Below are 25,828 nucleotides of genomic sequence, written 5' to 3' on the forward strand. Positions count from 1 at the left end.
CATCAGTTAATGATTATCATCTGCTTCCTGAACATCCTGATATGAAGGCAGAAAAAAAACACAAACATGACTGTTTTTAAGTACCAGTACACACAGCTGCTTTGGTTCATATGCACTGTAAACATTACTTTAGTTAGTCAACAAAATGGAATGCAAAAGACTACCTCTTTATTGGTAAAAGAGTTGCATCAATCTGTTTTGCTGCAATGTAACATGAGGGTCCACACTATTAGGTCTGGATAGTACAATCACATTTCATGCTGGGATTTGTAAAGCAAAGAACACAAATAAACGGCTTTCCTATATCGCAACAATTAATGATTATACTAATGAAAAAACCAGTTTCACTCAAAGATGTTACTAAGCCCCAGTGGCCTAAAGGATAAGGCACTGGCCTCCTAAGCCAGGGATTGTGGGTTCAAGTCCCATCTGGGGTGATAGGCTTTATTTCATTAAAATAATATTGGAGATGTTCCTTTCATTCTTGCTTCATACTGCACAAATGGCTCCACCAGAAACTTGAATCTGCTTAACAATCTGGAATTGTTCAGCTTGCAAAATTATGGCCCAGTATCTAAAAGCAGATATTTATCCTAATGACATTGTGGATTAGTTTTCTGAAAAGTTTACTATCACCTGGGATAGTGGCTTCAAGGCCCATCTAGGATGCATGTTCCTTTGTTGCTCATTCTCATTCTAGAAGTTATGCTTTTTTTCAATTCAGGTGACTGTCTTAATGGTATTGCAGAAAATCCATATATACCAAAACATACCTATTAAGTTTTAATTGCAATTTAATATCAGAGTGGCTACAAAATAACAATTTCTATTGCAATTGCTGATGGGTTTCTTGAAGTCCTTTCATCCTTGTCATCAAAAGGGTAATTTTCTGCTTTTTATATTTCTTTGGACACTGATTTTACTGACAATTTAGGTGCTACAGACCAAAAAAACAATGTTTACCTTTAAATATAGAGCACAAGTGAGATTTAACTTATTTTTATTTAAAGATACTGCATTTTTGGTAATATAGTGTATATTTTCCCTATGCAACATTAATGTTACATATATCTATACCAAATATTATTTAAGATAAATAAACAGGAATTATTTTACAATTTTGATAATATTGAACTGTACAACAATGGCATGAATTCATTGCAATATACACCTATGGATACATAAAACTGGGCAATAACACAAATACACAATATAATTGATTACCTTATGATTAGAATATTACTTTTATTAGGTACTTTAGTATTGGGTGCAGTAGTTTAGTGGATTTAAAAAGTAACTAATTTAAAATTAATAAACCAAGTTAATTTACTTAGTCAACTCGATGCTAAAATCACTCAACTAAAAATAATGTGCTTTGACCATGTGCTCCTGTGGCGCAATCGGTCTGTGCGCAGGACTTATAAGACAGTATCTGTTGAGCAATGCTGAGGTTGTGAGTTCAAGCCTCACCTGGAGCAAATGTAATTTTTTTTCTAATGTCATCAGTTAATGATTATCATCTGCTTCCTGAACATCCTGATATGAAGGCAGAAAAAAAACACAAACATGACTGTTTTTAAGGTACCAGTACACACAGCTGCTTTGGTTCATATGCACTGTAAACATTACTTTAGTTAGTCAACAAAATGGAATGCAAAAGACTACCTCTTTATTGGTAAAAGAGTTGCATCAATCTGTTTTGCTGCAATGTAACATGAGGGTTCACACTATTAGGTGTGGATAGTACAATCACATTTCATGCTGGGATTTGTAAAGCAAAGAACACAAATAAACGGCTTTCCTATATCGCAACAATTAATGATTATACTAATGAAAAAATCAGTTTCACTCAAAGATGTTACTAAGCCCCAGTGGCCTAATGGATTGTGGTTTCAAGTCCCATCTGGGGTGATAGGCTTTATTTCATTAAAATAATATTGGAGATGTTCCTTTCATTCTTGCTTCATACTGCACAAAAGGCTCCACCAGAAACTTTAATCTGCTTAACAATCTGGAATTGTTCAGCTTGCAAAATTATGGCCCAGTATCTAAAAGCAGACATTTATCCTAATGACATTGTGGATTAGTTTCCTGAAAAGTTTACTATCACCTGGGACAGTGGCTTCAAGTCCCATCTAGGATGCATGTTCCTTTGTTGCTCATACTCATTCTAGAAGTTATGCTTTTTTTCAATGCAGGTGACTGTCTTAATGGTATTGCAGAAAATCCATATATACCAAAACATACCTATTAAGTTTTAATTGCAATTTAATATCAGAGTGGCTACAAAATAACAATGTCTATTGCAATTGCTGATGGGTTTCTTGAAGTCCTTTCATCCTTGTCATCAAAAGGGTAATTTTCTGCTTTTTATATTTCTTTGGACACTGACTTTACTGACAATTTAGGTGCTACAGACCAAAAAAACAATGTTTACCTTTAAATATAGAGCACAAGTGAGATTTAACTTATTTTTAATTAAAGATACTGCACTTTTTGGTAATATAGTGTATATTTTCGATATGCAACATTAAAGTTACATATATCTATACCAAATATTATTTAAGATAAATAAACAGTAATTATTTTACAATTTTGATAATATTGAACTGTACAACAATGGCATGAATTCATTGCAATATACACCTATGGATACATAAAACTGGGCAATAACTCAAATGCACAATATAATTGATTACCTTATGATTAGAATATTACTTTTATTAGGTTCTTTAGAATTGGGTGCAGTAGTTTAGTGGATTTAAAAAGTAACTAATTTAAAATTAATAAACCAAGTTAATTTACTTAGTCAACTCGATGCTAAAATCACTCAACTAAAAATAATGCGCTTTGACCATGTGCTCCTGTGGCGCAATCGGTCTGTGCGCAGGACTTATAAGACAGTATCTGTTGAGCAATGCCGAGGTTGTGAGTTCAAGCCTCACCTGGAGCAAATGTAATTTTTTTTCTAATGTCAACAGTTAATGATTATCATCTGCTTCCTGAACATCCTGATATGAAGGCAGAAAAAAAACACAAACATGACTGTTTTTAAGTACCAGTACACACAGCTGCTTTGGTTCATATGCACTTTAAACATTACTTTAGTTAGTCAACAAAATGGAATGCAAAAGACTACCTCTTTATTGGTAAAAGAGTTGCATCAATCTGTTTTGCTGCACTGTAACATGAGGGTCCACACTATTAGGTCTGGATAGTACAATCACATTTCATGCTGGGATTTGTAAAGCAAAGAACACAAATAAACGGCTTTCCTATATCGCAACAATTAATGATTATACTAATGAAAAAATCAGTTTCACTCAAAGATGATACTAAGCCCCAGTGGCTTAATGGATAAGCAAAGGATTGTGGGTTCAAGTCCCATCTGGGGTGATAGGCTTTATTTCATTAAAATAATTTTGGAGATGTTCCTTTTATTCTTGCTTCATACTGCACAAATGGCTCCACCAGAAACTTTTATCTGCTTATCAATCCGGAACTGTTCAGCTTGCAAAATTATGGCCCAGTATCTAAAAGCAGACATTCATCCTAATGACATTGTGGATTAGTTTTCTGAAAAGTTTACTATCACCTGGGACAGTGGCTTCAAGTCCCATCTAGGATGCATGTTCCTTTGTTGCTCATTCTCATTCTAGAAGTTATGCTTTTTTTCAATTCAGGTGACTGTCTTAATGGTATTGCAGAAAATCCATATATACCAAAACATACCTATTAAGTTTTAATTGCAATTTAATATCAGAGTGGCTACAAAATAACAATTTCTATTACAATTGCTGATGGGTTTCTTGAAGTCCTTTCATCCATGTCATCAAAAGGGTAATTTTCTGCCTTTTATATTTCTTTGGACACTGACTTTACTGACAATTTAGGTGCTTCAGACCAAAAAAACAATGTTTACCTTTAAATATAGAGCACAAGTGAGATTTAACTTATTTTTATTTAAAGATACTGCATTTTTTGGTATTAGAGTGTATATTTTCCCTATGCAACATTAAAGTTACATATATGTATACCAAATATTATTTAAGATAAATAAACAGGAATTATTTTACAATTTTGATAATATTGTACTGTACAACAATGGCATGAATTCATTGCAATATACACCTATGGATACATAAAACTGGGCAATAACACAAATACACAATATAATTGATTACCTTATGATTAGAATATTACTTTTATTAGGTACTTTAGTATTGGGTGCAGTAGTTTAGTGGATTTAAAAAGTAACTAATTTAAAATTAATAAACCAAGTTAATTTACTTAGTCAACTCGATGCTAAAATCACTCAACTAAAAATAATGCGCTTTGACCATGTGCTCCTGTGGCGCAATCGGTCTGTGCGCAGGACTTATAAGACAGTATCTGTTGAGCAATGCTGAGGTTGTGAGTTCAAGCCTCACCTGGAGCAAATGTAATTTTTTTTCTAATGTCATCAGTTAATGATTATCATCTGCTTCCTGAACATCCTGATATGAAGGCAGAAAAAAAACACAAACATGACTGTTTTTAAGGTACCAGTACACACAGCTGCTTTGGTTCATATGCACTGTAAACATTACTTTAGTTAGTCAACAAAATGGAATGCAAAAGACTACCTCTTTATTGGTAAAAGAGTTGCATCAATCTGTTTTGCTGCAATGTAACATGAGGGTTCACACTATTAGGTGTGGATAGTACAATCACATTTCATGCTGGGATTTGTAAAGCAAAGAACAAAAATAAACGGCTTTCCTATATCGCAACAATTAATGATTATACTAATGAAAAAATCAGTTTCACTCAAAGATGTTACTAAGCCCCAGTGGCCTAATGGATTGTGGTTTCAAGTCCCATCTGGGGTGATAGGCTTTATTTCATTAAAATAATATTGGAGATGTTCCTTTCATTCTTGCTTCATACTGCACAAAAGGCTCCACCAGAAACTTTAATCTGCTTAACAATCTGGAATTGTTCAGCTTGCAAAATTATGGCCCAGTATCTAAAAGCAGACATTTATCCTAATGACATTGTGGATTAGTTTCCTGAAAAGTTTACTATCACCTGGGACAGTGGCTTCAAGTCCCATCTAGGATGCATGTTCCTTTGTTGCTCATACTCATTCTAGAAGTTATGCTTTTTTTCAATGCAGGTGACTGTCTTAATGGTATTGCAGAAAATCCATATATACCAAAACATACCTATTAAGTTTTAATTGCAATTTAATATCAGAGTGGCTACAAAATAACAATGTCTATTGCAATTGCTGATGGGTTTCTTGAAGTCCTTTCATCCTTGTCATCAAAAGGGTAATTTTCTGCTTTTTATATTTCTTTGGACACTGACTTTACTGACAATTTAGGTGCTACAGACCAAAAAAACAATGTTTACCTTTAAATATAGAGCACAAGTGAGATTTAACTTATTTTTAATTAAAGATACTGCACTTTTTGGTAATATAGTGTATATTTTCGATATGCAACATTAAAGTTACATATATCTATACCAAATATTATTTAAGATAAATAAACAGTAATTATTTTACAATTTTGATAATATTGAACTGTACAACAATGGCTTGAATTCATTGCAATATACACCTATGGATACATAAAACTGGGCAATAACTCAAATGCACAATATAATTGATTACCTTATGATTAGAATATTACTTTTATTAGGTTCTTTAGAATTGGGTGCAGTAGTTTAGTGGATTTAAAAAGTAACTAATTTAAAATTAATAAACCAAGTTAATTTACTTAGTCAACTCGATGCTAAAATCACTCAACTAAAAATAATGCGCTTTGACCATGTGCTCCTGTGGCGCAATCGGTCTGTGCGCAGGACTTATAAGACAGTATCTGTTGAGCAATGCCGAGGTTGTGAGTTCAAGCCTCACCTGGAGCAAATGTAATTTTTTTTCTAATGTCAACAGTTAATGATTATCATCTGCTTCCTGAACATCCTGATATGAAGGCAGAAAAAAAACACAAACATGACTGTTTTTAAGTACCAGTACACACAGCTGCTTTGGTTCATATGCACTTTAAACATTACTTTAGTTAGTCAACAAAATGGAATGCAAAAGACTACCTCTTTATTGGTAAAAGAGTTGCATCAATCTGTTTTGCTGCAATGTAACATGAGGGTCCACACTATTAGGTCTGGACAGTACAATCACATTTCATGCTGGGATTTGTAAAGCAAAGAACACAAATAAACGGCTTTCCTATATCGCAACAATTAATGATTATACTAATGAAAAAATCAGTTTCACTCAAAGATGTTACTAAGCCCCAGTTGCCTAATGGATAAGACACTGGCCTCCTAAGCCAGGGATTGTGGGTTCAAGTCCCATCTGGGGAGATAGGCTTTATTTCATTAAAATAATTTTGGAGATGTTCCTTTTATTCTTGGTTCATACTGCACAAATGGCTCCACCAGAAACTTTAATCTGCTTAACAATCTGGAACTGTTCAGCTTGCAAAATTATGGCCCAGTATCTAAAAGCAGACATTTATCCTAATGACATTGTGGATTAGTTTCCTGAAAAGTTTACTATCACCTGGGACAGTGGCTTCAAGTCCCATCTAGGATGCATGTTCCTTTGTTGCTCATACTCATTCTAGAAGTTATGCTTTTTTTCAATGCAGGTGACTGTCTTAAAGGTATTGCAGAAAATCCATATATACCAAAACATACCTATTAAGTTTTAATTGCAATTTAATATCAGAGTGGCTACAAAATAACAATTTCTATTGCAATTGCTGATGGGTTTCTTGAAGTCCTTTCATCCTTGTCATCAAAAGGGTAATTTTCTGCTTTTTATATTTCTTTGGACACTGACTTTACTGACAATTTAGGTGCTACAGACCTAAAAAACAATGTTTACCTTTAAATATAGAGCACAAGTGAGATTTAACTTATTTTTATTTAAAGATACTGCATTTTTGGTAATATAGTGTATATTTTCCCTATGTAACATTAATGTTACATATATCTATACCAAATATTATTTAAGATAAATAAACAGGAATTATTTTACAATTTTGATAATATTGAACTGTACAACAATGGCATGAATTCATTGCAATATACACCTATGGATACATAAAACTGGGCAATAACACAAATACACAATATAATTGATTACCTTATGATTAGAATATTACTTTTATTAGGTACTTTAGTATTGGGTGCAGTAGTTTAGTGGATTTAAAAAGTAACTAATTTAAAATTAATAAACCAAGTTAATTTACTTAGTCAACTCGATGCTAAAATCACTCAACTAAAAATAATGTGCTTTGACCATGTGCTCCTGTTGCGCAATCGGTCTGTGCGCAGGACTTATAAGACAGTATCTGTTGAGCAATGCTGAGGTTGTGAGTTCAAGCCTCACCTGGAGCAAATGTAATATTTTTTCTAATGTCATCAGTTAATGATTATCATCTGCTTCCTGAACATCCTGATATGAAGGCAGAAAAAAAACACAAACATGACTGTTTTTAAGTACCAGTACACACAGCTGCTTTGGTTCATATGCACTGTAAACATTACTTTAGTTAGTCAACAAAATGGAATGCAAAAGACTACCTCTTTATTGGTAAAAGAGTTGCATCAATCTGTTTTGCTGCAATGTAACATGAGGGTCCACACTATTAGGTCTGGACAGTACAATCACATTTCATGCTGGGATTTGTAAAGCAAAGAACACAAATAAACGGCTTTCCTATATCGCAACAATTAATGATTATACTAATGAAAAAATCAGTTTCACTCAAAGATGTTACTAAGCCCCAGTTGCCTAATGGATAAGACACTGGCCTCCTAAGCCAGGGATTGTGGGTTCAAGTCCCATCTGGGGTGATAGGCTTTATTTCATTAAAATAATATTGGAGATGTTCCTTTCATTCTTGCTTCGTACTGCACAAATGGCTCCACCAGAAACTTGAATCTGCTTAACAATCTGGAATTGTTCAGCTTGCAAAATTATGGCCCAGTATCTAAAAGCAGACATTTATCCTAATGACATTGTGGATTAGTTTTCTGAAAAGTTTACTATCACCTGGGATAGTGGCTTCAAGGCCCATCTAGGATGCATGTTCCTTTGTTGCTCATTCACATTCTAGAAGTTATGCTTTTTTTCAATTCAGGTGACTGTCTTAATGGTATTGCAGAAAATCCATATATACCAAAACATACCTATTAAGTTTTAATTGCAATTTAATATCAGAGTGGCTACAAAATAACAATTTCTATTGCAATTGCTGATGGGTTTCTTGAAGTCCTTTCATCCTTGTCATCAAAAGGGTAATTTTCTGCTTTTTATATTTCTTTGGACACTGACTTTACTGACAATTTAGGTGCTACAGACCAAAAAAACAATGTTTACCTTTAAATATAGAGCACAAGTGAGATTTAACTTATTTTTATTTAAAGATACTGCATTTTTGGTAATATAGTGTATATTTTCCCTATGCAACATTAATGTTACATATATCTATACCAAATATTATTTAAGATAAATAAACAGGAATTATTTTACAATTTTGATAATATTGAACTGTACAACAATGGCATGAATTCATTGCAATATACACCTATGGATACATAAAACTGGGCAATAACACAAATACACAATATAATTGATTACCTTATGATTAGAATATTACTTTTATTAGGTACTTTAGTATTGGGTGCAGTAGTTTAGTGGATTTAAAAAGTAACTAATTTAAAATTAATAAACCAAGTTAATTTACTTAGTCAACTCGATGCTAAAATCACTCAACTAAAAATAATGCGCTTTGACCATGTGCTCCTGTGGCGCAATCGGTCTGTGCGCAGGACTTATAAGACAGTATCTGTTGAGCAATGCTGAGGTTGTGAGTTCAAGCCTCACCTGGAGCAAATGTAATTTTTTTTCTAATGTCATCAGTTAATGATTATCATCTGCTTCCTGAACATCCTGATATGAAGGCAGAAAAAAAACACAAACATGACTGTTTTTAAGGTACCAGTACACACAGCTGCTTTGGTTCATATGCACTTTAAACATTACTTTAGTTAGTCAACAAAATGGAATGCAAAAGACTACCTCTTTATTGGTAAAAGAGTTGCATCAATCTGTTTTGCTGCAATGTAACATGAGGGTCCACACTATTAGGTCTGGATAGTACAATCACATTTCATGCTGGGATTTGTAAAGCAAAGAACACAAATAAACGGCTTTCCTATATCGCAACAATTAATGATTATACTAATGAAAAAATCAGTTTCACTCAAAGATGTTACTAAGCCCCAGTGGCCTAATGGATTGTGGGTTCAAGTCCCATCTGGGGTGATAGGCTTTATTTCATTAAAATAATATTGGAGATGTTCCTTTCATTCTTGCTTCATACTGCACAAATGGCTCCACCAGAAACTTTAATCTGTTTAACAATCTGGAACTGTTCAGCTTGCAAAATTATGGCCCAGTATCTAAAAGCAGACATTTATCCTAATGACATTGTGGATTAGTTTCCAGAAAAGTTTACTATCACTTGGGACAGTGGCTTCAAGTCCCATCTAGGATGCATGTTCCTTTGTTGCTCATACTCATTCTAGAAGTTATGCTTTTTTTTAATGCAGGTGACTGTCTTAATGGTATTGCAGAAAATCCATATATACCAAAACATACCTATTAAGTTTTAATTGCAATTTAATATCAGAGTGGCTACAAAATAACAATGTCTATTGCAATTGCTGATGGGTTTCTTGAAGTCCTTTCATCCTTGTCATCAAAAGGGTAATTTTCTGCTTTTTATATTTCTTTGGACACTGACTTTACTGACAATTTAGGTGCTACAGACCAAAAAACAATGTTTACCTTTAAATATAGAGCACAAGTGAGATTTAACTTATTTTTAATTAAAGATACTGCACTTTTTGGTAATATAGTGTATATTTTCCATATGCAACATTAAAGTTACATATATCTATACCAAATATTATTTAAGATAAATAAACACTAATTATTTTACAATTTTGATAATATTGAACTATACAACAATGGCATGAATTCATTGCAATATACACCTATGGATACATAAAACTGGGCAATAACACAAATGCACAATATAATTGATTACCTTATGATTAGAATATTACTTTTATTAGGTACTTTAGTATTGGGTGCAGTAGTTTAGTGGATTTAAAAAGTAACTAATTTAAAATTAATAAACCAATTTAATTTACTTAGTCAACTCGATGCTAAAATCACTCAACTAAAAATAATGCACTTTGACCATGTGCTCCTGTGGTGCAATCGGTCTGTGCGCAGGACTTATAAGACAGTATCTGTTGAGCATTGCTGAGGTTGTGAGTTCAAGCCTCACCTGGAGCAAATGTAATTTTTTTTCTAATGTCATCAGTTAATGATTATCATCTGCTTCCTGAACATCCTGATATGAAGGCAGAAAAAAAACACAAACATGACTGTTTTTAAGTACCAGTACACACAGCTGCTTTGGTTCATATGCACTGTAAACATTACTTTAGTTAGTCAACAAAATGGAATGCAAAAGACTACATCTTTATTGGTAAAAGAGTTGCATCAATCTGTTTTGCTGCAATGTAACATGAGGGTCCACACTATTAGGTCTGGATAGTACAATCACATTTCATGCTGGGATTTGTAAAGCAAAGAACACAAATAAACGGCTTTCCTATATCGCAACAATTAATGATTATACTAATGAAAAAATCAGTTTCACTCAAAGATGTTACTAAGCCCCAGTGGCCTAATGGATTGTGGGTTCAAGTCCCATCTGGGGTGATAGGCTTTATTTCATTAAAATAATATTGGAGATGTTCCTTTCATTCTTGCTTCATACTGCACAAATGGCTCCACCAGAAACTTTAATCTGTTTAACAATCTGGAACTGTTCAGCTTGCAAAATTATGGCCCAGTATCTAAAAGCAGACATTTATCCTAATGACATTGTGGATTAGTTTCCAGAAAAGTTTACTATCACTTGGGACAGTGGCTTCAAGTCCCATCTAGGATGCATGTTCCTTTGTTGCTCATACTCATTCTAGAAGTTATGCTTTTTTTCAATGCAGGTGACTGTCTTAATGGTATTGCAGAAAATCAATATATACCAAAACATACCTATTAAGTTTTAATTGCAATTTAATATCAGAGTGGCTACAAAATAACAATGTCTATTGCAATTGCTGATGGGTTTCTTGAAGTCCTTTCATCCTTGTCATCAAAAGGGTAATTTTCTGCTTTTTATATTTCTTTGGACACTGACTTTACTGAGAATTTAGGTGCTACAGACCAAAAAAACAATGTTTACCTTTAAATATAGAGCACAAGTGAGATTTAACTTATTTTTAATTAAAGATACTGCACTTTTTGGTAATATAGTGTATATTTTCCATATGCAACATTAAAGTTACATATATCTATACCAAATATTATTTAAGATAAATAAACACTAATTATTTTACAATTTTGATAATATTGAACTGTACAACAATGGCATGAATTCATTGCAATATACACCTATGGATACATAAAACTGGGCAATAACACAAATGCACAATATAATTGATTACCTTATGATTAGAATATTACTTTTATTAGGTACTTTAGTATTGGGTGCAGTAGTTTAGTGGATTTAAAAAGTAACTAATTTAAAATTAATAAACCAAGTTAATTTACTTAGTCAACTCGATGCTAAAATCACTCAACTAAAAATAATGCACTTTGACCATGTGCTCCTGTGGCGCAATCGGTCTGTGTGCAGGACTTAAAAGTCAGTATCTGTTGAGCAATGCTGAGGTTGTGAGTTCAAGCCTCACCTGGAGCAAATGTAATTTTTTTTCTAATGTCATCAGTTAATGATTATCATCTGCTTCCTGAACATCCTGATATGAAGGCAGAAAAAAAACACAAACATGACTGTTTTTAAGTACCAGTACACACAGCTGCTTTGGTTCATATGCACTGTAAACATTACTTTAGTTAGTCAATCAAATGGAATGCAAAAGACTACCTCTTTATTGGTAAAAGAGTTGCATCAATCTGTTTTGCTGCAATGTAACATGAGGGTCCACACTATTAGGTCTGGATAGTACAATCACATTTCATGCTGGAATTTGTAAAGCAAAGAACACAAATAAACGGCTTTCCTATATCGCAACAATTAATGATTATACTAATGAAAAAATCAGTTTCACTCAAAGATGTTACTAAGCCCCAGTGGCCTAATGGATAAGATACTGGCCTCCTAAGCCAGGGATTGTGGGTTCAAGTCCCATCTGGGGAGATAGGCGTTATTTCATTCAAATAATTTTGTAGATGTTCCTTTTATTCTTGCTTCATACTGCACAAATGGCTCCACCAGAAACTTTAATCTGCTTAACAATCTGGAACTGTTCAGCTTGCAAAATTATGGCCCAGTATCTAAAAGCAGACATTTATCCTAATGACATTGTGGATTAGTTTCCTGAAAAGTTTACTATCACCTGGGACAGTGGCTTCAAGTCCCATCTAGGATGCATGTTCCTTTGTTGCTCATACTCATTCTAGAAGTTATGCTTTTTTTCAATGCAGGTGACTGTCTTAATGGTATTGCAGAAAATCCATATATACCAAAACATACCTATTAAGTTTTAATTGCAATTTAATATCAGAGTGGCTACAAAATAACAATGTCTATTGCAATTGCTGATGGGTTTCTTGAAGTCCTTTCATCCTTGTCATCAAAAGGGTAATTTTCTGCTTTTTATATTTCTTTGGACACTGACTTTACTGACAATTTAGGTGCTACAGACCAAAAAAACAATGTTTACCTTTAAATATTGAGCACAAGTGAGATTTAACTTATTTTTATTTAAAGATACTGCATTTTTGGTAATATAGTGTATATTTTCCCTATGCAACATTAAAGTTTCATATATCTATACCAAATATTATTTAAGATAGATAAACAGGAATTATTTTACAATTTTGATAATATTGAACTGTACAACAATGGCATGAATTCATTGCAATATACACCTATGGATACATAAAACTGGGCAATAACACCAATGCACAATATAATTGATTAATTATGATTAGAATATTACTTTTATTAGGTACTTTAGTATTGGGTGCAGTAGTTTAGTGGATTTAAAAAGTAACTAATTTAAAATTAATAAACCAAGTTAACTTACTTAGTCAACTCGATGCTAAAATCACTCAACTAAAAATAATGCGCTTTGACCATGTGCTCTGTGCCGCAATCGGTCTGTGCGCGGTACTTATAAGACAGTATCTGTTGAGCAATCCTGAGGTTGTGAATTCAAGCCTCACCTGGAGCAAATGTAATTTTTTTTCTAATGTCAACAGTTAATGATTATCATCTGCTTCCTGAACATCCTGATATGAAGGCAGAAAAAAAACACAAACATGACTGTTTTTAAGGTACCAGTACACACAGCTGCTTTGGTTCATATGCACTTTAGACATTACTTTAGTTAGTCAACAAAATGGAATGCAAAAGACTACCTCTTTATTGGTAAAAGAGTTGCATCAATCTGTTTTGCTGCAATGTAACATGAGGGTCCACACTATTAGGTCTGGATAGTACAATCACATTTCATGCTGGGATTTGTAAAGCAAAGAACACAAATAAACGGCTTTCCTATATCGCAACAATTAATGATTATACTAATGAAAAAATCAGTTTCACTCAAAGATGTTACTAAGCCCCAGTGGCCTAATGGATTGTGGGTTCAAGTCCCATCTGGGGTGATAGGCTTTATTTCATTAAAATAATATTGGAGATGTTCCTTTCATTCTTGCTTCATACTGCACAAATGGCTCCACCAGAAACTTTAATCTGTTTAACAATCTGGAACTGTTCAGCTTGCAAAATTATGGCCCAGTATCTAAAAGCAGACATTTATCCTAATGACATTGTGGATTAGTTTCCAGAAAAGTTTACTATCACTTGGGACAGTGGCTTCAAGTCCCATCTAGGATGCATGTTCCTTTGTTGCTCATACTCATTCTAGAAGTTATGCTTTTTTTCAATGCAGGTGACTGTCTTAATGGTATTGCAGAAAATCCATATATACCAAAACATACCTATTAAGTTTTAATTGCAATTTAATATCAGAGTGGCTACAAAATAACAATGTCTATTGCAATTGCTGATGGGTTTCTTGAAGTCCTTTCATCCTTGTCATCAAAAGGGTAATTTTCTGCTTTTTATATTTCTTTGGACACTGACTTTACTGACAATTTAGGTGCTACAGACCAAAAAACAATGTTTACCTTTAAATATAGAGCACAAGTGAGATTTAACTTATTTTTAATTAAAGATACTGCACTTTTTGGTAATATAGTGTATATTTTCCATATGCAACATTAAAGTTACATATATCTATACCAAATATTATTTAAGATAAATAAACACTAATTATTTTACAATTTTGATAATATTGAACTGTACAACAATGGCATGAATTCATTGCAATATACACCTATGGATACATAAAACTGGGCAATAACACAAATGCACAATATAATTGATTACCTTATGATTAGAATATTACTTTTATTAGGGACTTTAGTATTGGGTGCATTAGTTTAGTGGATTTAAAAAGTAACTAATTTAAAATTAATAAACCAAGTTAATTTACTTAGTCAACTCGATGCTAAAATCACTCAACTAAAAATAATGCACTTTGACCATGTGCTCCTGTGGCGCAATCGGTCTGTGCGCAGGACTTATAAGACAGTATCTGTTGAGCATTGCTGAGGTTGTGAGTTCAAGCCTCACCTGGAGCAAATGTAATTTTTTTTCTAATGTCATCAGTTAATGATTATCATCTGCTTCCTGAACATCCTGATATGAAGGCAGAAAAAAAACACAAACATGACTGTTTTTAAGTACCAGTACACACAGCTGCTTTGGTTCATATGCACTGTAAACATTACTTTAGTTAGTCAACAAAATGGAATGCAAAAGACTACCTCTTTATTGGTAAAAGAGTTGCATCAATCTGTTTTGCTGCAATGTAACATGAGGGTCCACACTATTAGGTCTGGATAGTACAATCACATTTCATGCTGGGATTTGTAAAGCAAAGAACACAAATAAACGGCTTTCCTATATCGCAACAATTAATGATTATACTAATGAAAAAATCAGTTTCACTCAAAGATGTTACTAAGCCCCAGTGGCCTAATGGATTGTGGGTTCAAGTCCCATCTGGGGTGATAGGCTTTATTTCATTAAAATAATATTGGAGATGTTCCTTTCATTCTTGCTTCATACTGCACAAATGGCTCCACCAGAAACTTTAATCTGTTTAACAATCTGGAACTGTTCAGCTTGCAAAATTATGGCCCAGTATCTAAAAGCAGACATTTATCCTAATGACATTGTGGATTAGTTTCCAGAAAAGTTTACTATCACTTGGGACAGTGGCTTCAAGTCCCATCTAGGATGCATGTTCCTTTGTTGCTCATACTCATTCTAGAAGTTATGCTTTTTTTCAATGCAGGTGACTGTCTTAATGGTATTGCAGAAAATCCATATATACCAAAACATACTTATTAAGTTTTAATTGCAATTTAATATCAGAGTGGCTACAAAATAACAATGTCTATTGCAATTGCTGATGGGTTTCTTGAAGTCCTATCATCCTTGTCATCAAAAGGGTAATTTTCTGCTTTTTATATTTCTTTGGACACTGACTTTACTGACAATTTAGGTGCTACAGACCAAAAAACAATGTTTACCTTTAAATATAGAGCACAAGTGAGATTTAACTTATTTTTAATTAAAGATACTGCACTTTTTGGTAATATAGTGTATATTTTCCATATGCAACATTAAAGTTACATATATCTATACCAAATATTATTTAAGATAAATAAACACTAATTATTTTACAATTTTGATAATATTGAACTGTACAACAATGGCATGAATTCATTGCAATATACACCTATGGATACATAAAACTGGGCAATAACACAAATGCACAATATAATTGATTACCTTATGATTAGAATATTACTTTTATTAGGGACTTTAGTATTGGGTGCATTAGTTTAGTGGATTTAAAAAGTAACTAATTTAAAATTAATAAACCAAGTTAATTTACTTAGTCAACTCGATGCTAAAATCACTCAACTAAAAATAATGCACTTTGACCATGTGCTCCTGTGGCGCAATCGGTCTGTGCGCAGGACTTATAAGACAGTATCTGTTGAGCATTGCTGAGGTTGTGAGTTCAAGCCTCACCTGGAGCAAATGTAATTTTTTTTCTAATGTCATCAGTTAATGATTATCATCTGCTTCCTGAACATCCTGATATGAAGGCAGAAAAAAAACACAAACATGACTGTTTTTAAGTACCAGTACACACAGCTGCTTTGGTTCATATGCACTGTAAACATTACTTTAGTTAGTCAACAAAATGGAATGCAAAAGACTACCTCTTTATTGGTAAAAGAGTTGCATCAATCTGTTTTGCTGCAATGTAACATGAGGGTCCACACTATTAGGTCTGGATAGTACAATCACATTTCATGCTGGGATTTGTAAAGCAAAGAACACAAATAAACGGCTTTCCTATATCGCAACAATTAATGATTATACTAATGAAAAAATCAGTTTCACTCAAAGATGTTACTAAGCCCCAGTGGCCTAATGGATTGTGGGTTCAAGTCCCATCTGGGGTGATAGGCTTTATTTCATTAAAATAATATTGGAGATGTTCCTTTCATTCTTGCTTCATACTGCACAAATGGCTCCACCAGAAACTTTAATCTGTTTAACAATCTGGAACTGTTCAGCTTGCAAAATTATGGCCCAGTATCTAAAAGCAGACATTTATCCTAATGACATTGTGGATTAGTTTCCAGAAAAGTTTACTATCACTTGGGACAGTGGCTTCAAGTCCCATCTAGGATGCATGTTCCTTTGTTGCTCATACTCATTCTAGAAGTTATGCTTTTTTTCAATGCAGGTGACTGTCTTAATGGTATTGCAGAAAATCCATATATACCAAAACATACCTATTAAGTTTTAATTGCAATTTAATATCAGAGTGGCTACAAAATAACAATGTCTATTGCAATTGCTGATGGGTTTCTTGAAGTCCTTTCATCCTTGTCATCAAAAGGGTAATTTTCTGCTTTTTATATTTCTTTGGACACTGACTTTACTGAGAATTTAGGTGCTACAGACCAAAAAAACAATGTTTACCTTTAAATATAGAGCACAAGTGAGATTTAACTTATTTTTAATTAAAGATACTGCACTTTTTGGTAATATAGTGTATATTTTCCATATGCAACATTAAAGTTACATATATCTATACCAAATATTATTTAAGATAAATAAACACTAATTATTTTACAATTTTGATAATATTGAACTGTACAACAATGGCATGAATTCATTGCAATATACACCTATGAATACATAAAACTGGGCAATAACACAAATGCACAATATAATTGATTACCTTATGATTAGAATATTACTTTTATTAGGTACTTTAGTATTGGGTGCAGTAGTTTAGTGGATTTAAAAAGTATCTAATTTAAAATTAATAAACCAAGTTAATTTACTTAGTCAACTCGATGCTAAAATCACTCAACTAAAAATAATGCACTTTGACCATGTGCTCCTGTGGCGCAATCGGTCTGTGCGCAGGACTTATAAGACAGTATCTGTTGAGCAATGCTGAGGTTGTGAGTTCAAGCCTCACCTGGAGCAAATGTAATTTTTTTTCTAATGTCATCAGTTAATGATTATCATCTGCTTCCTGAACATCCTGATATGAAGGCAGAAAAAAAACACAAACATGACTGTTTTTAAGTACCAGTACACACAGCTGCTTTGGTTCATATGCACTGTAAACATTACTTTAGTTAGTCAATCAAATGGAATGCAAAAGACTACCTCTTTATTGGTAAAAGAGTTGCATCAATCTGTTTTGCTGCAATGTAACATGAGGGTCCACACTATTAGGTCTGGATAGTACAATCACATTTCATGCTGGAATTTGTAAAGCAAAGAACACAAATAAACGGCTTTCCTATATCGCAACAATTAATGATTATACTAATGAAAAAATCAGTTTCACTCAAAGATGTTACTAAGCCCCAGTGGCCTAATGGATTGTGGGTTCAAGTCCCATCTGGGGTGATAGGCTTTATTTCATTAAAATAATATTGGAGATGTTCCTTTCATTCTTGCTTCATACTGCACAAATGGCTCCACCAGAAACTTTAATCTGCTTAACAATCTGGAACTGTTCAGCTTGCAAAATTATGGCCCAGTATCTAAAAGCAGACATTTATCCTAATGACATTGTGGATTAGTTTCCAGAAAAGTTTACTATCACTTGGGACAGTGGCTTCAAGTCCCATCTAGGATGCATGTTCCTTTGTTGCTCATACTCATTCTAGAAGTTATGCTTTTTTTCAATGCAGGTGACTGTCTTAATGGTATTGCAGAAAATCCATATATACCAAAACATACCTATTAAGTTTTAATTGCAATTTAATATCAGAGTGGCTACAAAATAACAATGTCTATTGCAATTGCTGATGGGTTTCTTGAAGTCCTTTCATCCTTGTCATCAAATGGGTAATTTTCTGCTTTTTATATTTCTTTGGACACTGACTTTACTGACAATTTAGGTGCTACAGACCAAAAAAACAATGTTTACCTTTAAATATAGAGCACAAGTGAGATTTAACTTATTTTTAATTAAAGATACTGCACTTTTTGGTAATATAGTGTATATTTTCCATATGCAACATTAAAGTTACATATATCTATACCAAATATTATTTAAGATAAATAAACACTAATTATTTTACAATTTTGATAATATTGAACTGTACAACAATGGCATGAATTCATTGCAATATACACCTATGGATACATAAAACTGGGCAATAACACAAATGCACAATATAATTGATTACCTTATGATTAGAATATTACTTTTATTAGGTACTTTAGTATTGGGTGCAGTAGTTTAGTGGATTTAAAAAGTATCTAATTTAAAATTAATAAACCAAGTTAATTTACTTAGTCAACTCGATGCTAAAATCACTCAACTAAAAATAATGCACTTTGACCATGTGCTCCTGTGGCGCAATCGGTCTGTGCGCAGGACTTATAAGACAGTATCTGTTGAGCAATGCTGAGGTTGTGAGTTCAAGCCTCACCTGGAGCAAATGTAATTTTTTTTCTAATGTCATCAGTTAATGATTATCATCTGCTTCCTGAACATCCTGATATGAAGGCAGAAAAAAAACACAAACATGACTGTTTTTAAGTACCAGTACACACAGCTGCTTTGGTTCATATGCACTGTAAACATTACTTTAGTTAGTCAATCAAATGGAATGCAAAAGACTACCTCTTTATTGGTAAAAGAGTTGCATCAATCTGTTTTGCTGCAATGTAACATGAGGGTCCACACTATTAGGTCTGGATAGTACAATCACATTTCATGCTGGAATTTGTAAAGCAAAGAACACAAATAAACGGCTTTCCTATATCGCAACAATTAATGATTATACTAATGAAAAAATCAGTTTCACTCAAAGATGTTACTAAGTCCCAGTGGCCTAATGGATAAGACACTGGCCTCCTAAGCCAGGGATTGTGGGTTCAAGTCCCATCTTGGGAGATAGGCTTTATTTCATTAAAATAATTTTGGAGATGTTCCTTTTATTCTTGCTTCATACTGCACAAATGGCTCCACCAGAAACTTTAATCTGCTTAACAATCTGGAACTGTTCAGCTTGCAAAATTATGGCCCAGTATCTAAAAGCAGACATTTATCCTAATGACATTGTGGATTAGTTTCCTGAAAAGTTTACTATCACCTGGGACAGTGGCTTCAAGTCCCATCTAGGATGCATGTTCCTTTGTTGCTCATACTCATTCTAGAAGTTATGCTTTTTTTCAATGCAGATGACTGTCTTAATGGTATTGCAGAACATCCATATATACCAAAACATACCTATTAAGTTTTAATTGCAATTTTATATCAGAGTGGCTACAAAATAACAATGTCTATTGCAATTGCTGATGGGTTTCTTGAAGTCCTTTCATCCTTGTCATCAAAAGGGTAATTTTCTGCTTTTTATATTTCTTTGGACACTGACTTTACTGACAATTTAGGTGCTACAGACCAAAAAAACAATGTTTACCTTTAAATATAGAGCACAAGTGAGATTTAACTTATTTTTATTTAAAGATACTGCATTTTTGGCAATATAGTGTATATTTTCCCTATGCAACATTAAAGTTTCATATATCTATACCAAATATTATTTAAGATAGATAAACAGGAATTATTTTAAAATTTTGATAATATTGAACTGTACAACAATGGCATGAATTCATTGCAATATACACCTATGGATACATAAAACTGGGCAATAACACAAATGCACAATATAATTGATTACCTTATGATTAGAATATTACTTTTATTAGGTACTTTAGCATTGGGTGCAGTAGTTTAGTGGATTTAAAAAGTAACTAATTTAAAATTAATAAACCAAGTTAATTTACTTAGTCAACTCGATGCTAAAATCACTCAACTAAAAATAATGTGCTTTGACCATGTGCTCCTGTGGCGCAATCGGTCTGTGCGCAGGACTTATAAGACAGTATCTGTTGAGCAATGCTGAGGTTGTGAGTTCAAGCATCACCTGGAGCAAATGTAATTTTTTTTCTAATGTCATCAGTTAATGATTATCATCTGCTTCCTGAACATCCTGATATGAAGGCAGAAAAAAAACACAAACATGACTGTTTTTAAGGTACCAGTACACACAGCTGCTTTGGTTCATATGCACTGTAAACATTACTTTAGTTAGTCAACAAAATGGAATGCAAAAGACTACCTCTTTATTGGTAAAAGAGTTGCATCAATCTGTTTTGCTGCAATGTAACATGAGGGTCCACACTATTAGGTCTGGATAGTACAATCACATTTCATGCTGGGATTTGTAAAGCAAAGAACACAAATAAACGGCTTTCCTATATCGCAACAATTAATGATTATACTAATGAAAAAATCAGTTTCACTCAAAGATGTTACTAAGCCCCAGTGGCCTAATGGATAAGGCACTGGCCTCCTAAGCCAGGGATTGTGGGTTCAAGTCCCATCTGGGGTGATAGGCTTTATTTCATTAAAATAATTTTGGAGATGTTCCTTTTATTCTTGCTTCATACTGCACAAATGGCTCCACCAGAAACTTTTATCTGCTTATCAATCCGGAACTGTTCAGCTTGCAAAATTATGGCCCAGTATCTAAAAGCAGACATTTATCCTAATGACATTGTGGATTAGTTTTCTGAAAAGTTTACTATCACCTGGGATAGTGGCTTCAAGGCCCATCTAGGATGCATGTTCCTTTGTTGCTCATTCTCATTCTAGAAGTTATGCTTTTTTTCAATTCAGGTGACTGTCTTAATGGTATTGCAGAAAATCCATATATACCAAAACATACCTATTAAGTTTTAATTGCAATTTAATATCAGAGTGGCTACAAAATAACAATGTCTATTGCAATTGCTGATGGGTTTCTTGAAGTCCTTTCATCCTTGTCATCAAAAGGGTAATTTTCTGCTTTTTATATTTCTTTGGACACTGACTTTACTGACAATTTAGGTGCTACAGACCAAAAAAACAATGTTTACCTTTAAATATAGAGCACAAGTGAGATTTAACTTATTTTTATTTAAAGATACTGCATTTTTGGTAATATAGTGTATATTTTCCCTATGCAATATTAAAGTTTCATATATCTATACCAAATATTATTTAAGATAAATAAACAGGAATTATTTTACAATTTTGATAATATTGAACTGTACAACAATGGCATGAATTCATTGCAATATACACCTATGGATACATAAAACTGGGCAATAACACAAATGCACAATATAATTGATTACCTTATGATTAGAATATTACTTTTATTAGGTACTTTAGTATTGGGTGCAGTAGTTTAGTGGATTTAAAAAGTAACTAATTTAAAATTAATAAACCAAGTTAATTTACTTAGTCAACTCGATGCTAAAATCACTCAACTAAAAATAATGCGCTTTGACCATGTGCCCCTGTGGCGCAATCGGTCTGTGCGCAGGACTTATAAGACAGTATCTGATGAGCAATGCTGAGGTTGTGAGTTCAAGCCTCACCTGGAGCAAATGTAATTTTTTTTCTAATGTCAACAGTTAATGATTATCATCTGCTTCCTGAACATCCTGATATGAAGGCAGAAAAAAAACACAAACATGACTGTTTTTAAGGTACCAGTACACACAGCTGCTTTGGTTCATATGCACTGTAAACATTACTTTAGTTAGTCAACAAAATGGAATGCAAAAGACTACCACTTTATTGGTAAAAGAGTTGCATCAATCTGTTTCGCTGCAATGTAACATGAGGGTCCACACTATTAGGTCTGGATAGTACAATCACATTTCATGCAGGGATTTGTAAAGCAAAGAACACAAATAAACGGATTTCCTATATCGCAACAATTAATGATTATACTAATGAAAAAATCAGTTTCACTCAAAGATGTTACTAAGCCCCAGTGGCCTAATGGATAAGGCACTGGCCTCCTAAGCCAGGGATTGTGGGTTCAAGTCCCATCTGGGGAGATAGGCTTTATTTCATTAAAAAAATTTTGAGATGTTCCTTTTATTCTTGCTTCATACTGCACAAACGGCTCCACCAGAAACTTTAATCTGTTTAACAATCTGGAACTGTTCAGCTTGCAAAATTATGGCCCAGTATCTAAAAGCAGACATTTATCCTAATGACATTGTGGATTAGTTTCCTGAAAAGTTTACTATCACCTGGGACAGTGGCTTCAAGTCCCATCTAGGATGCATGTTCCTTTGTTGCTCATACTCATTCTAGAAGTTATGCTTTTTTTCAATGCAGGTGACTGTCTTAATGGTATTGCAGAAAATCCATATATACCAAAACATACCTATTAAGTTTTAATTGCAATTTAATATCAGAGTGGCTACAAAATAACAATGTCTATTGCAATTGCTGATGGGTTTCTTGAAGTCCTTTCATCCTTGTCATCAAAAGGGTAATTTTCTGCTTTTTATATTTCTTTGTACACTGACTTTACTGACAATTTAGGTGCTACAGACCAAAAAAACAATGTTTACCTTTAAATATAGAGCACAAGTGAGATTTAACTTATTTTTATTTAAAGATACTGCATTTTTGGTAGTATAGTGTATATTTTCCATATGCAACATTAAAGTTTCATATATCTATACCAAATTTTATTTAAGATAAATAAACAGGAATTATTTTACAATTTTGATAATATTGAACTGTACAACAATGGCATGAATTCATTGCAATATACACCTATGGATACATAAAACTGGGCAATAACACAAATGCACAATATAATTGATTACCTTATGATTAGAATATTACTTTTATTAGGTACTTTAGCATTGGGTGCAGTAGTTTAGTGGATTTAAAAAGTAACTAATTTAAAATTAATAAACCAAGTTAATTTACTTAGTCAACTCGATGCTAAAATCACTCAACTAAAAATAATGCGCTTTGACCATGTGCTCCTGTGGCGCAATCGGTCTGTGCGCAGGACTTATAAGATAGTATCTGTTGAGCAATGCTGAGGTTGTGAGTTCAAGCATCACCTGGAGCAAATGTAATTTTTTTTCTAATGTCATCAGTTAATGATTATCATCTGCTTCCTGAACATCCTGATATGAAGGCAGAAAAAAAACACAAACATGACTGTTTTTAAGTACCAGTACACACAGCTGCTTTGGTTCATATGCACTGTAAACATTACTTTAGTTAGTCAACAAAATGGAATGCAAAAGACTACCTCTTTATTGGTAAAAGAGTTGCATCAATCTGTTTTGCTGCAATGTAACATGAGGGTCCACACTATTAGGTCTGGATAGTACAATCACATTTCATGCTGGGATTTGTAAAGCAAAGAACACAAATAAACGGCTTTCCTATATCGCAACAATTAATGATTAAACTAATGAAAAAATCAGTTTCACTGAACGATGTTACTAAGCCCCAGTTGCCTAATGGATAAGACACTGGCCTCCTAAGCCAGGGATTGTGGGTTCAAGTCCCATCTGGGGAGATAGGCTTTATTTCATTAAAATAATTTTGGAGATGTTCCTTTTATTCTTGCTTCATACTGCACAAATGGCTCCACCAGATACTTTAATCTGCTTAACAATCTGGAACTGTTCAGTTTGCAAAATTATGGCCCAGTATCTAAAAGCAGACATTTATCCTAATGACATTGTGGATTAGTTTCCTGAAAAGTTTACTATCACCTGGGACAGTGGCTTCAAGTCCCATCTAGGATGCATGTTCCTTTGTTGCTCATACTCATTCTAGAAGTTATGCTTTTTTTCAATGCAGGTGACTGTCTTAATGGTATTGCAGAAAATCCATATATACCAAAACATACCTATTAAGTTTTAATTGCAATTTAATATCAGAGTGGCTACAAAATAACAATGTCTATTGCAATTGCTGATGGGTTTCTTGAAGTCCTTTCATCCTTGTCATCAAAAGGGTAATTTTCTGCTTTTTATATTTCTTTGGACACTGACTTTACTGACAATTTAGGTGCTACAGACCAAAAAAACAATGTTTACCTTTAAATATAGAGCACAAGTGAGATTCAACTTTTTTTTATTTAAAGATACTGCATTTTTGGTAATATAGTGTATATTTTCCCTATGCAACATTAAAGTTACATATATCTATACCAAATATTATTTAAGATAAATAAACAGGAATTATTTTACAATTTTGATAATATTGAACTGTACAACAATGGCATGAATTCATTGCAATATACACCTATGGAAACATAAAACTGGGCAATAACACAAATGCACAATATAATTGATTACCTTATGATTAGAATATTACTTTTATTAGGTACTTTAGTATTGGGTGCAGTAGTTTAGTGGATTTAAAAAGTAACTAATTTAAAATTAATAAACCAAGTTAATTTACTTAGTCAACTCGATGCTAAAATCACTCAACTAAAAATATTGCGCATGACCATGTGCTCCTGTGGCACAATCGGTCTGTGCGCAGGACTTATAAGACAGTATCTGTTGAGCAATGCTGAGGTTGTGAGTTCAAGCATCACCTGGAGCAAATGTAATTTTTTTTCTAATGTCATCAGTTAATGATTATCATCTGCTTCCTTGAACATCCTGATATGAAGGCAGAAAAAAAACACAAACATGACTGTTTTTAAGTACAGCTGCTTTGATTCATATGCACTGTAAACATTACTTTAGTTAGTCAACAAAATGGAATGCAAAAGACTACCTCTTTATTGGTAAAAGAGTTGCATCAATCTGTTTTGCTGCAATGTAACATGAGGGTCCACACTATTAGGTCTGGATAGTACAATCACATTTCATGCTGGGATTTGTAAAGCAAAGAACACAAATAAACGGCTTTCCTATATCGCAACAATTAATGATTATACTAATGAAAAAATCAGTTTCACTCAAAGATGTTACTAAGCCCCAGTGGCCTAATGGATTGTGGGTTCAAGTCCCATCTGGGGTGATAGGCTTTATTTCATTAAAATAATATTGGAGATGTTCCTTTCATTCTTGCTTCATACTGCACAAATGGCTCCACCAGAAACTTTAATCTGCTTAACAATCTGGAACTGTTCAGCTTGCAAAATTATGGCCCAGTATCTAAAAGCAGACAT

At 33.3% G+C, this 25,828-nt stretch overlaps 3 non-coding genes across 3 annotated transcripts; all 3 read left to right on the top strand.

The window, feature by feature from the left end:
* The first annotated feature begins 364 nt into the window (after positions 1-364).
* Positions 365-437, top strand: TRNAR-CCU (transfer RNA arginine (anticodon CCU)). The gene has a single exon. It is a non-coding gene; the product is annotated as a tRNA-Arg (tRNA).
* Positions 438-21,141: 20,704 nt separating this feature from the next.
* Positions 21,142-21,214, top strand: TRNAR-CCU (transfer RNA arginine (anticodon CCU)). The gene has a single exon. It is a non-coding gene; the product is annotated as a tRNA-Arg (tRNA).
* A 1,428-nt stretch (positions 21,215-22,642) lies between these two features.
* TRNAR-CCU (transfer RNA arginine (anticodon CCU)) lies at positions 22,643-22,715 on the top strand. The gene has a single exon. It is a non-coding gene; the product is annotated as a tRNA-Arg (tRNA).
* Positions 22,716-25,828: the final 3,113 nt, after the last annotated feature.

This window comes from Taudactylus pleione, unplaced genomic scaffold, assembly GCF_031769625.1.
Source record: "Taudactylus pleione unplaced genomic scaffold, aTauple2 ptg000473l, whole genome shotgun sequence".
Classification (NCBI taxonomy): domain Eukaryota; kingdom Metazoa; phylum Chordata; class Amphibia; order Anura; family Myobatrachidae; genus Taudactylus; species Taudactylus pleione.